Source organism: Bos grunniens, chromosome 14 (assembly GCF_055505025.1).
Source record: "Bos grunniens cultivar Pamir isolate PY7600 chromosome 14, Bosgru_T2T1.0, whole genome shotgun sequence".
Lineage (NCBI taxonomy): Eukaryota > Metazoa > Chordata > Mammalia > Artiodactyla > Bovidae > Bos > Bos grunniens.
The window spans coordinates 79,204,327-79,214,703 of NC_141178.1; the positions used below are offsets into that span (position 1 = coordinate 79,204,327).

General features: G+C 47.4%; 1 long non-coding RNA gene across 1 annotated transcript; it reads left to right on the forward strand.

Annotated features, from left to right (window-relative positions):
• Nucleotides 1–1,714: 1,714 nt before the first annotated feature.
• LOC147359713 (uncharacterized) lies at nt 1,715–9,541 on the forward strand. Its single transcript, XR_015140360.1, has 4 exons — nt 1,715–1,891; nt 2,229–2,294; nt 8,751–8,812; nt 9,219–9,541. It is a non-coding gene; the product is annotated as an uncharacterized LOC147359713 (long non-coding RNA).
• Nucleotides 9,542–10,377: the final 836 nt, after the last annotated feature.

Below are 10,377 nucleotides of genomic sequence, written 5' to 3' on the forward strand. Positions count from 1 at the left end.
TTCTTTACCATCTGAGCCACCAGGGAAGCCAGAACGTCTTGCTAAGTGAGCCTAAATCTCAGCTTTAAGGGAGTTCCAGGGGTCCCAAGGGACCCACACCATGGACCCCTAGAAGTAGGTTATGCTGAGACAGCACTTCCTTTTAACACTCAAGGTCATTCCCATATGCCACTTTAATATTCACTAAAGGTATCTTTCTACCCTGACAGTCTCTGAGGACAGAGACCGCTGTGCTGGTCAGCCATGCCCTGCTCTACTGCCCGTGGAAGGCGAACACTCCCAGCCTATGTCACAAGTGTCTGAGCCGAGCCATCGAGACAAGCCCACGCGTCACCAAGCACTTCCCTTGGATGTGGCGTGTCGTGCACATGACTGCCAGCGTGCTAAGCATTCAATCCTTTAAAACAGGAGGGACTGCATTGTTATCCAGGAAAGAATGATGGATGAGTGAATGAATGAAAGGATGAATACGTGAATGAAACAAGAGTCTGGATTCACATTCTCATCCTGCTAGCTTCGTGACTGTCACTTGACTCCTGTGAACATTGGTCTGTTCTCTGTATGCGTGCTTGTTGTAGAAATCTAAGGAAATCTTTAAAAACAATGCTTGGCACAGGTCCTAGGATGTGAGAAAGACTCCACATAAGGTAGTTACTATGGTGTTAAAAGGAGCCTAACCCCACAGGGATATAGTGTGACTCAAATGAGATAATATGAAGAATATCTATTATTCAGTGACAAATGCTAGTGATTAGAATTCTAGCTCTGAGTAGTGATGAGCGTATGGCAGGAAGAAGATTTATTTTCTTGGTAAAGGAGGTACAATCTTCAATGAGTCAGCCTAAGAACATCAAGCAAGAGGATCGTGCAGAAAACATTCACTGCACACATCACAAGAAGAAACCTTGTAGGGGTTTTAATGGGCTTATTATTTGTTCCATTCCAAAAAAAATAGATAACTCATTTAAAAGGATTTGGAAATTGTATCAACTCAGGAAGAAGAAAATAAAATTACTCACCTACCAGCCAGAGACACACTGTTAGCATTGTAATATATTTCCTTTTATACTTTTATTTTCCTCTTTACAGATGTTAACAACAAACTTCTGAGAATTTATTTTTTAACCCAGTGGTGAAGATGGAGGATACAAGATTTAGCATTTTATATTTTGTTCACTTTTCTTTTTTCCATCTTTGCTTAGGTTTGTGAATACAATTGTGATGGCTGGCAAAATATCTCAAAAGTGTATGCCTACTTTTCTTTTTTTAGTCAATTAATTTATTTTAATTAGAGGATAATTATAATATTGTGATGGTTTTGCTGTCCATCAGTGTGAATCGGCCATAGGTATACACGTGTCCCCTCCATCCTGAACCCCCTTCCCTATGCCCACTTTTCTTAATCCCCACTGTTAGATGGTTTCCACTTTTTATTGCCTCAGTAAAGATTGAAGGCAGGAGGGGAAGGGGACAACAGAGGATGAGATGGTTGGAAGGCATCACCGAAGCGATGGACCTGAGTCTGAGCACGCTCCGGGAGTTGGTAATGGACAGGGAGGCCTGGCGTGCTGCAGTCCAAGGGGTCGCAAAGAGTCGGACACACCTGAGCGACTGAACTGAACTGAATGATGGGTGAACAGCTTCACACGTAAAATTTTCTTTTTAAACTTTAGAAAAGGCTTTGCGTCTGATCAGCATTTTACGGTTTGTGCAGGTGGCTCGTTTTACCGCATCCTCTGGGAAATAGTTTGTGAGCATCCGCCATGCGCCAGGAGCTGTTCTCAGGACCAGGGCATTCCACAGACAACAAGACGGAGGCAGATCCTCGGGAGACTGCAGACAGCAGCCCACCGGGCAGCGCATGAACCCATGTCGCAGGCACTCACCACAGGTACCATTTTAGCTCGGAGATTCGGAAGGCGCAACCTGCCTGCGGCAGAATGATACTAAAATGGATCGTTCCGGATGCAGGTCCAGCGTGCTTCCTGGCTTCCCACCCCTCTCCCCCACCTATACAAGAAGTGATGGCTGCTCCTTTGCCTTCACTGTGGGGCCCGCAGCACATCCGATGGGCTGTGCCTAGTCGTCAGCCCCCTGGACTCTGAGCTCAGTAAGCACCAACGTGCGGTCCTCACGTCTCCAGGTTCCCCGTGCTCAGCTCCCAAGATGATGTTCAAAAGATGTTTAATGGAAACCTTAATGATCGTGTCTTCTTTTTTCCTTCCCAGTGTCTGTTATAATGAGGGAGTCTCATCCATCCCGCTGTCAGCAGAGCCTATTTTCTCAGCCCAGCTGTGAGTACGTCACCTGTCCAAGACTTTACTGTCGCCACTGCGCAGGGCCCTGGGGGAGGGATAGGCACTCAGCCCCACCTTGAGCCCCCAGACTTGAGCCCAGTGCCCTCAGCAGGGTGAATGCCCCAGGAGGTGAGGGTGGGGGACAAATTCAAAGGGGCCTGCAGGCAAGGGGAGGGGGGTTTGATGAGAACAGCAGGATGCTTTCCATCTGGGCGTGAAATGGAGGTTTTCTGTGGTTAATGAGAACAGCCTGTTTCCAATCTGACTAATGTCTTCCGTTAGAGCTTTGGCACAGCCCAGCACAGACGCGCTATCAGGGGCTTTGCTGTCATTTCTTAAAAGCCAGAAACTGCTTTGTCATTCAAAACTTTCCTCTGGTCCGCCCCAGAATCCTAAGGCAAGGCGTAGGGAGGTGGAGTTGCAGAAAAGCTCAACTCCCCACATGCCTGCCGGCTAGCTGGGAGCCCTGGGCAAGATTGCCCCCCTCTCTGAGCTTCGGTCGTGTCCAGCTCTTTGTGACCCCATGGACTGCAGCCAGCCAGGCTCCTCTGATGGACACAGCTCCACGGTTCATAAAACTGAAGTGAAGGCATCAGCTGGGCTGCCTTCTCATCTGGAAGCATCCACCTGTGTCCCCCAGGTCGTCGGGAGAATCCATCTCCCGGCAGATGCAGAAGTTATGGAGTTGCTTCTTCAAAACCGACAAGAGAGCAAGTCTCTTCACATCGAGACCTCCCTCTAAACATCTCACTCAGGATTACCCTGGTAGTCCAGTGGTTAGGACTCTAGCTTCCACAGTACAGGGACACAGATTTGATCCCTAAGCAGGAAACTAAGATCATACATGCTGCGAGCCATGGCCAAAAAATAAATGAATAAAAAATAAGTAAAGCCTCGCTCGACTGGGTCCTGTGCACTCAGGATCATCTCCTTTTCAGTCCCCTTAGAGCTATCTGACTAGGGACTATGGAACTCCTCTCCCTTTGTCAAGGATGGACGTGGGTGACAGTGATGTGCAAACACGGTCCTGTTGTCTCATCGCCTTTGCCGTCATCTGTGGCTGAGGATCCAGTTGCAGGCCCCCTTGAATTAAAGGGGAGGGGAATTGTTCAAGGGCATGGGTCAGAGGGTGGTCTTGGGGATGGGAAATCTGCCTACCATAAATGGAGTGGTGTGAATGGGATGGGATATCGAAGCGAAATTCACTCTGAAGACCATCTCATCCAGCTTCCTTCTTTACAAATAAGGAAACTAGAGTCCAAAGAAGCAGAAGAAACAGCTTCTGGTTTATTCCACACACAGTTCACTAACATCTCTGGCTCCTGGAGATGTTCTTGGTGCCGAGGATACAGCCATGAACACATAGCAGACAAAACCAAATGCTAGGAGATGGAGAAAGACAATCACTGAAACAGTGAGGGAAAAAGGCAGGGTGAGCCTTGAGGCTGGAGACAGGACCCACCGGTATGGATGCGAATCATTCCAGGTGGGAGGAATACTTGCTTCCCACGGGAAGGGCTGTGATCTTGCTGGGGCTCCAAGTCCCTGGGCGCATTGCCAGATTCTGCCTCCCAGAAGCCACATGGGGTCTGCTGGGCCAGAGGCTGCCTGGAGATGCAGCCTCACCCAGAGCCAAGGAGGAGGGAGGGGTCGTGCATAGGGCAAAGGGCAGGCTGAGAGAAGGTACCCATGAAGACCCCTGGAGAGAAGAGGAAGCAGCGGAGGCCAGCGACGCCTCCCCAGGAACATCTGGCAGAGGCGACCAGCCCCTGTGTGCTGCAGGCTTCGTGCTCCCTGCTCCCTGCTCCCTGGACCTCCGGTTCTCTTTTCCTCTCCACCCTTCTCTCTCTTACTTTCTTATTTATTCACCTCATTGCTCGCGCCTCCATTGCTACCTCTGTTTTTTAAAATTGAAGCACAGCTGATTTATTCATACAAGATCATATTAGTTTCAGGTGTACAGCATAGTGACTCGGGTTTGGTTTTTTTTTGAAACGGATTGAGCTGCATTAAAAGTTATCATAAGATCATGGTTCTAATCCCCTGCCCTCTACAGTACACCCTTGCTCGGATCTGTCTTCTGCACAGCAGTTTGCATCCCTTAGCCCCTCGCCCGGGTCTGCCCCTCCCCTTCACCCGGGTCTGTCCCTCCCTCTTGCCCCTCCCCCTCGCCCGGGTCTGTCTTCCCCCTTGCCTCACCCCTGGAAACCACCAGTCTGTTTTCTGTGTCTGTCTCTGAGTCTGTCCCTGTTTTGCATATACATTCATTTGTGCTATTTTTAGATACCGCATAGAATGATATCATGCCGTATTTTTTCTTTCCTCCTGAATTTTTGGCAGCCCCCTCTCCTTCTCTCTCTCTCTCCATTTGAGCTTCTCCTGTTCTTTCGTCTCCCACCCAAATAGCATCTCTTCCCAACAAGCTCGCCTTCCCTTGGCTCCCAGCTCGCCTCCCTCTCCCAGCTACTCCTGTGTTCCTTGCCCAGTCCCTCTCCCCTCTCTCTTCTCACGCTTCCCTCCCTTCCCCCGACGCCTCCCCTCCCTCTAAAGACACAGCCCACTTCAGTCCCTTCTGACAGCAAACCACCTTCTTTCTCTGAGATTCAATTTTCTCTTTCCCTGTTTGCAATAATTAAAGGAGATAATGCACTAATGCTTAATCAGAAGAGACTTCCCATAACTGTCTGCTTCCCTTCCCTGATCTCCGTTCCTTTTCTTTAAGCTCTTGGTGACTTAGTCTTGTATTTCCCCCCAGCTCTCTTTTCCTACCTCCCTTCAGGTTGTGGGGGCCGGTGGAGGGGGATTTACTTTCTGGCTGACAACGTTTCATTTCTGGCCTCCTGGCTCTTTCATGGCATGCTCTGAAGTCTGCACACTGTCCACCCTTCCATCCCACCTCACTGCCTGCGTTTCTCCATTGCACCCACTGCCCTGTGGTTCAGTTCAGTTCAGTCACTCAGTTGTGTCCGACTCCTTGTGAGCCCATGGACTGCAGTGTGCCAGGCCTCCCTGTCCATCACCAACTCCCGGAGCTTGCTCCATCTCATGTCCATTGAGTCGGTGATGCCATCCAACCATCTCATCCTCTGGTGTCCCCTTCTCCTCCCACCTTCAGTCTTTCCCAGCATCAGGGTCTTTTCAAATGAGTCAGCTCTTCACATCAGGTGGCCAAAGTATTGGAGTTTCAGCATGGCTGGCTTATTTATTTGGTGACAAATCCCCACCAGAATGTAATTTCCTTGGGGCAAAGATCTTGTCTCCCTTGTTCAAGATTCCTCCCATGGCCCTCAAAGCATGTGCTCCACAAATACCTGAGTCTATTAAATGGATGAATAGATGGATGTGCGTACGTGCCTGTTCAGTCACTTCAGTCGTGTCTGACTCTTTGCGACCCCATGGACTGTAGCCTGCCAGGCTGCTCTGTCCCTGGGATTCTGCAGGCAAGAATACTGGAGTGGGTTGCCATGCCCTCCTCCAGGGGATCTTCCCAACCCAGGGATTGAACCCACATCCCTTATGTCCCCTGCATTGGCAGTCCAGTTCTTTACCACTAGCACCACCTGGGAAGCTGGTACAGATGGATGGATGGGCCAATAACTAGATGTGTAAGTGGAGGGATTTCTAACAAAACTCAATCAGGTCAGAGTCATGGGAACATGTAATGGAGCAGTAAATATAACGGGAACCTGCAGAGATGACCTCGATTGGAATTCTGCTGTCTGGAGCCGGAACGCGTTCCTGCTCCTTGTCCCTGTGCGGATGTCTCCTTACAGACAGCAAATGCTTTCCGGAAAAGTGATCCGCCTCCAGGAGAGTACTACCCAAGGTGCCCAGTGATCGGTACTCCCTGACGGGCACAGTCTGGCTTACGTGTTATCAAAGGACCCCCAGTTCCTCACTGGAGCAAAACTCACTTGAAAGAAGCCACAGCCAGCCCACCTTCAACAGGGCTGGGTTCTAACAGATTGAGCACAGACAGGCTTGCATCTCTTTTGAGAAAAGTGCTGCTCCCTGAGCCAGATATAGCCCTGGGGGATGTTTATAGACCTGCTAACTCATTTCAGAGCCAAATTAATCAGAAACATAACAGGGGAGGGAGGTATCTTTCGTTTCTCAAGTTAATGAACAAATGGATTTCCTATTCATTATTCATTGACTTTGAAGTTTAATGAATAGCTCAGGGACAATCCCTAAATTTTGATATTTATAGAAAATCAGCACCAGCCAGATTCACTGTGCATCAGTTTATTATACATAATGAATTTCTCTGATTACTTGATCTGGTATTTATCAACTTTAAATTTTTAATGAAGAGGAAGCGATGAATCCATTGAGCTTGCCCTTACTCTTCACTCTCCTTTGGTTTTATTCCTTTGTGAGAACCAGATGAAAATTTCCAGGAGCCTGCACTGCTTTTTTGTCCGTGTCTGTGTTCTAATTTCTTTTTCTTTTTCCAGAAGAACTAATCTTTCCTGTGACATTCATCAACTTTTTCCATTCACTTCTTCTGCTACTGGGAAAGTGATATCTTTCCTCCTCTTCTCTTCAGAAAAAAAAAAAAAATCGGGGATCTTGTGTTTAATATTAGAGTAAGTAGAAGAAATAAGCATTTTAAGACTCACACTTTGGGATAACTTAAAACCAGCAGCAAACCTATAAGAAAAAGAATAAAACTCCATTTCAGGAGTCCTCACCCATTCCCCATAATCTACAACCATAGACACTTTTTTCCTCTAAACTTTAAGCTTTTTATTTTGTATTGGGGTATAGCCGATTAACAGTGTTGTGGGAGTTCAGGGGAACAGTGAAGGGACTCAGCCATATATACACACGTATACATTCTCCCTCAAACTCCTCTCCCATCCAGGCTGGCTTATAACAAGAGCAGAGTTCCCTGTGCGATACAGTAAGTCCTTGTTGGGTCTCCATTTGAAATATAGCAGTGTTTTCTTGCTCTTCCCGAAGTCCCCAACTATCCCTCCCCCACCACAACCGTAAGTTTGTTTTCCAAGTTTCTGAGTCTCTGTTTTGTAAGTTCTTGTATCATTTCTTTTTAGATTCCACGTATAATGGATGTCATACAATATGTCCCCTTCTCCATCTGACTTACTTCACTCAGTATGACAATCGCTAGGTCCTTCCGTGTTGCTGCAAATGGCATTATTTCATTCTTATTAAAGCTGAATAACATTCCATTGTATATACGGACCACATCTTCTTGATCCATTCTTTTGTTGATGGGCATTTAGTACAACTACAGATTTTTTACAGAGAATAAACTTAGGGATGGTTTCAAAAGGGAAAAGTAAGAGGAATTCTCTGGTGATCCAGGGGTTAGGACTCCATGGTTTCACAGCCAAGGATCTGGGTTTGATCCCTGGTCAGGGAACAAAGATCCTGTAAGCCTGCTTGGCCAAAAAAAAAAAAAAAGGAAAAAATAAGAGATGGATATTACCCAGCAGGGCCTCTCGGTCATTTTATCATAATCAATGGTATAGTCATCACATCTTTATTTTAGGGAGGAGCCCAAATATGCTGGAGGCAGAGACATAAAAACGTTTCACTTTTCCAATAATGATTCCCAGCTGTGATCTGTGAAACTCTCTGGAGAGTCATTTTCTTTAGCATCTAAATCAGATCCGATGATAGTTTTAGTCATTTTGAAGCCATCTTGCTTAAGTTACTTAAGGCTCACATGGCCGGTCACTTTCACATTTCTGTCCCATATCTGACTCTAGGGGCCCCACACCCTGAGCCTCCCACCCCAGCACCTGTGCCTGCTAATCAATGCCTCATCGGTGGCCCTGGACCTGAGGAAGGGAGCAGAGGCTGTGGGGTTCTCTTCTCACCTCCTTCTTTCCAGTCTTATCCCCTGATTTGGGGGAATAACAGCATAGAGAAGGGAGCTCTGGGAGTGACGGCCTTCTAAAAGGTTGATGAGGATGGTGGTAGTGGTTGAGTGGCTAAGCCGTGTCCTTCTCTTGCGACCCTCTGGACCGTAGCCTGCCAGGCTCCTCTATCCATGGGATTCTCCAGGCAAGAAAACCGGAGTGGGTTGCCATTTCCTCCTCCAGGGGATCTTCCCGACCCAGAAATCAAACCCAGGTCCCCTGCATTGCAGGCAGATTCTTTACCGACTGAGCTAGCAGGGGAAGACCCCTGTTAGTGTTGATGGATGTTTGGATATTTGCTTCACAAAGCCCCCTTTGCGGGGACTCCCTCCACATCAGGCCATGCCTTCCTGCTGACCTCTCAGGGCCCACCTTTACAACGTACTCCATGCTTCTGCTGCAAGAACTTAGCTCCCTGTGTAGAGGTCCTCGCCCAGCCTGAGTCCCCCAGTCTCACACCACTGTGAACCCAAACTCTGGGACCTGGGCACGGAGAGGGTCTATTTCTATAACCCTCGGGAAAGGGAACACAAGGAAAATGTCTTTTCTCCTTTTTCTGCAGGAACGTGTTATCAGGCTCACCTTCTGCAAAGCTCTGTGGCCTGTTCCAAGAAGACCAGCCAGGTCGGCAAGCCCAATGGATAAAGGAGACCCAACTGGGGAATGATCTAGTTTCCTCCTCTTACTGAACTTCCCAATTTATCTGCAGTTTTATGAGTGGCTCTTTGGGGACTCTGTTCTTTAAGTAAAGACGAAACTTCTCTAGGGCCATACCCTTTGCAATAAGGCTTTGCATTGAGCATCTCTCATCCAGAAGTGATGTCTACATGCCCCCCATCCATCTGGGCTCATCTTGCAACTTGTTTTGACCAACAGACCCTCCCCTCTCTGGGCCTCAGTTTGTATGAGTTCAGGAAATACACTGGGAGTTTGTATTCAACTCTCCATGAGTTGACTTAGATGGAATGGGGGCCTCTGGAGCTGTGCTTTCCTCTACATTTCCACCTTGTCTTATTCACTCTTCCCCCAGGGCCATACAGTGACCACACGAGGAAGCGGAATCAGCAGTGCAGGAAGAGCACACGCGGCAGAGATGAAATAAACTCATTCAGAGACTTAGTAATCAATAACGGTTGCTGCGGCAGGATTCTCTTCCCTGATGAAAGCTGGAAAGAGGGATGGTGAGATCACGGTCCTGAACTGCTAACCCTTCTGTTTCCCTCAAGCAGGATGAAATGTGTGTTTTAGTGACTGTGTATCATTTGAGGGGAAAAAAGCGTGGATAGAAACTTCTGTGGTTGCTAGGCACCCTGAAGACTTTGTGAAATAAATACATTAACGTCTGATGGTCAATCTTTCTTAATATTATATCTTTCCACTCTGGCAAGGCTGTGACTCTGTGGAGTGCCAGGACAGAGTTATTAACAATTATGGACTCTAGTCATTTGGAAAACATTGACAATGAATGGATTTTTAAATTCTCTTTCAAGATGTTCCCCTCACCAAATCACATAAAAACTCCTTGACTGGCTTCTAAGGTAGTCATTCAGTTTGAGAGTCAGCTAAAACCCACTGAGTGCCCTATGCCAGGCATGGAGCTAGACAGTTTAACTGGGGTTGTCTCTGTTTCACGCTCATGCAAACCCTTGAGATAGAAACAGGCATGCTATTTGTAGATAAAACAACCGAGGTCCAGAGAAACAAATTGATTTGTTCAAGGGGAGATTGGAGGCTGGAATCCCACTTTGCTGACCCCTGGTCTGACGCCACCTGTTTGTCAAACATATTTCTCCCTGCTTCTGACAACCTTTGTGTCCCAGGATATAATCTAAACAAAGTGTGAAATAAATTTTAATCACCACAATGATGTTTCTTTTGTTTTCCTATATGTGAGGCATTGCGGTCAGTGCTTTGTTGCATTATTTCATTTGATCACTGTCAAAATCACTTGTGATAGAGTATTGTAACAGTAACTATACAACTGAGACTCTCAGGGAGATAAATAAGTAGTCCAAGATCACCGAGCTAGACAGCGGCAGAGCCAGGATGATGCTAGGCTTGATGCACCTGCCCCCAGGGCCTGCCTGTCACCTTGACATATGACACACCCACTGTAGATCTTACACCCCAAGCCTGTCTACCCTTCTGAACACAGTGAGTTGTGATATGTTTTAAACTAATTCTGCTGC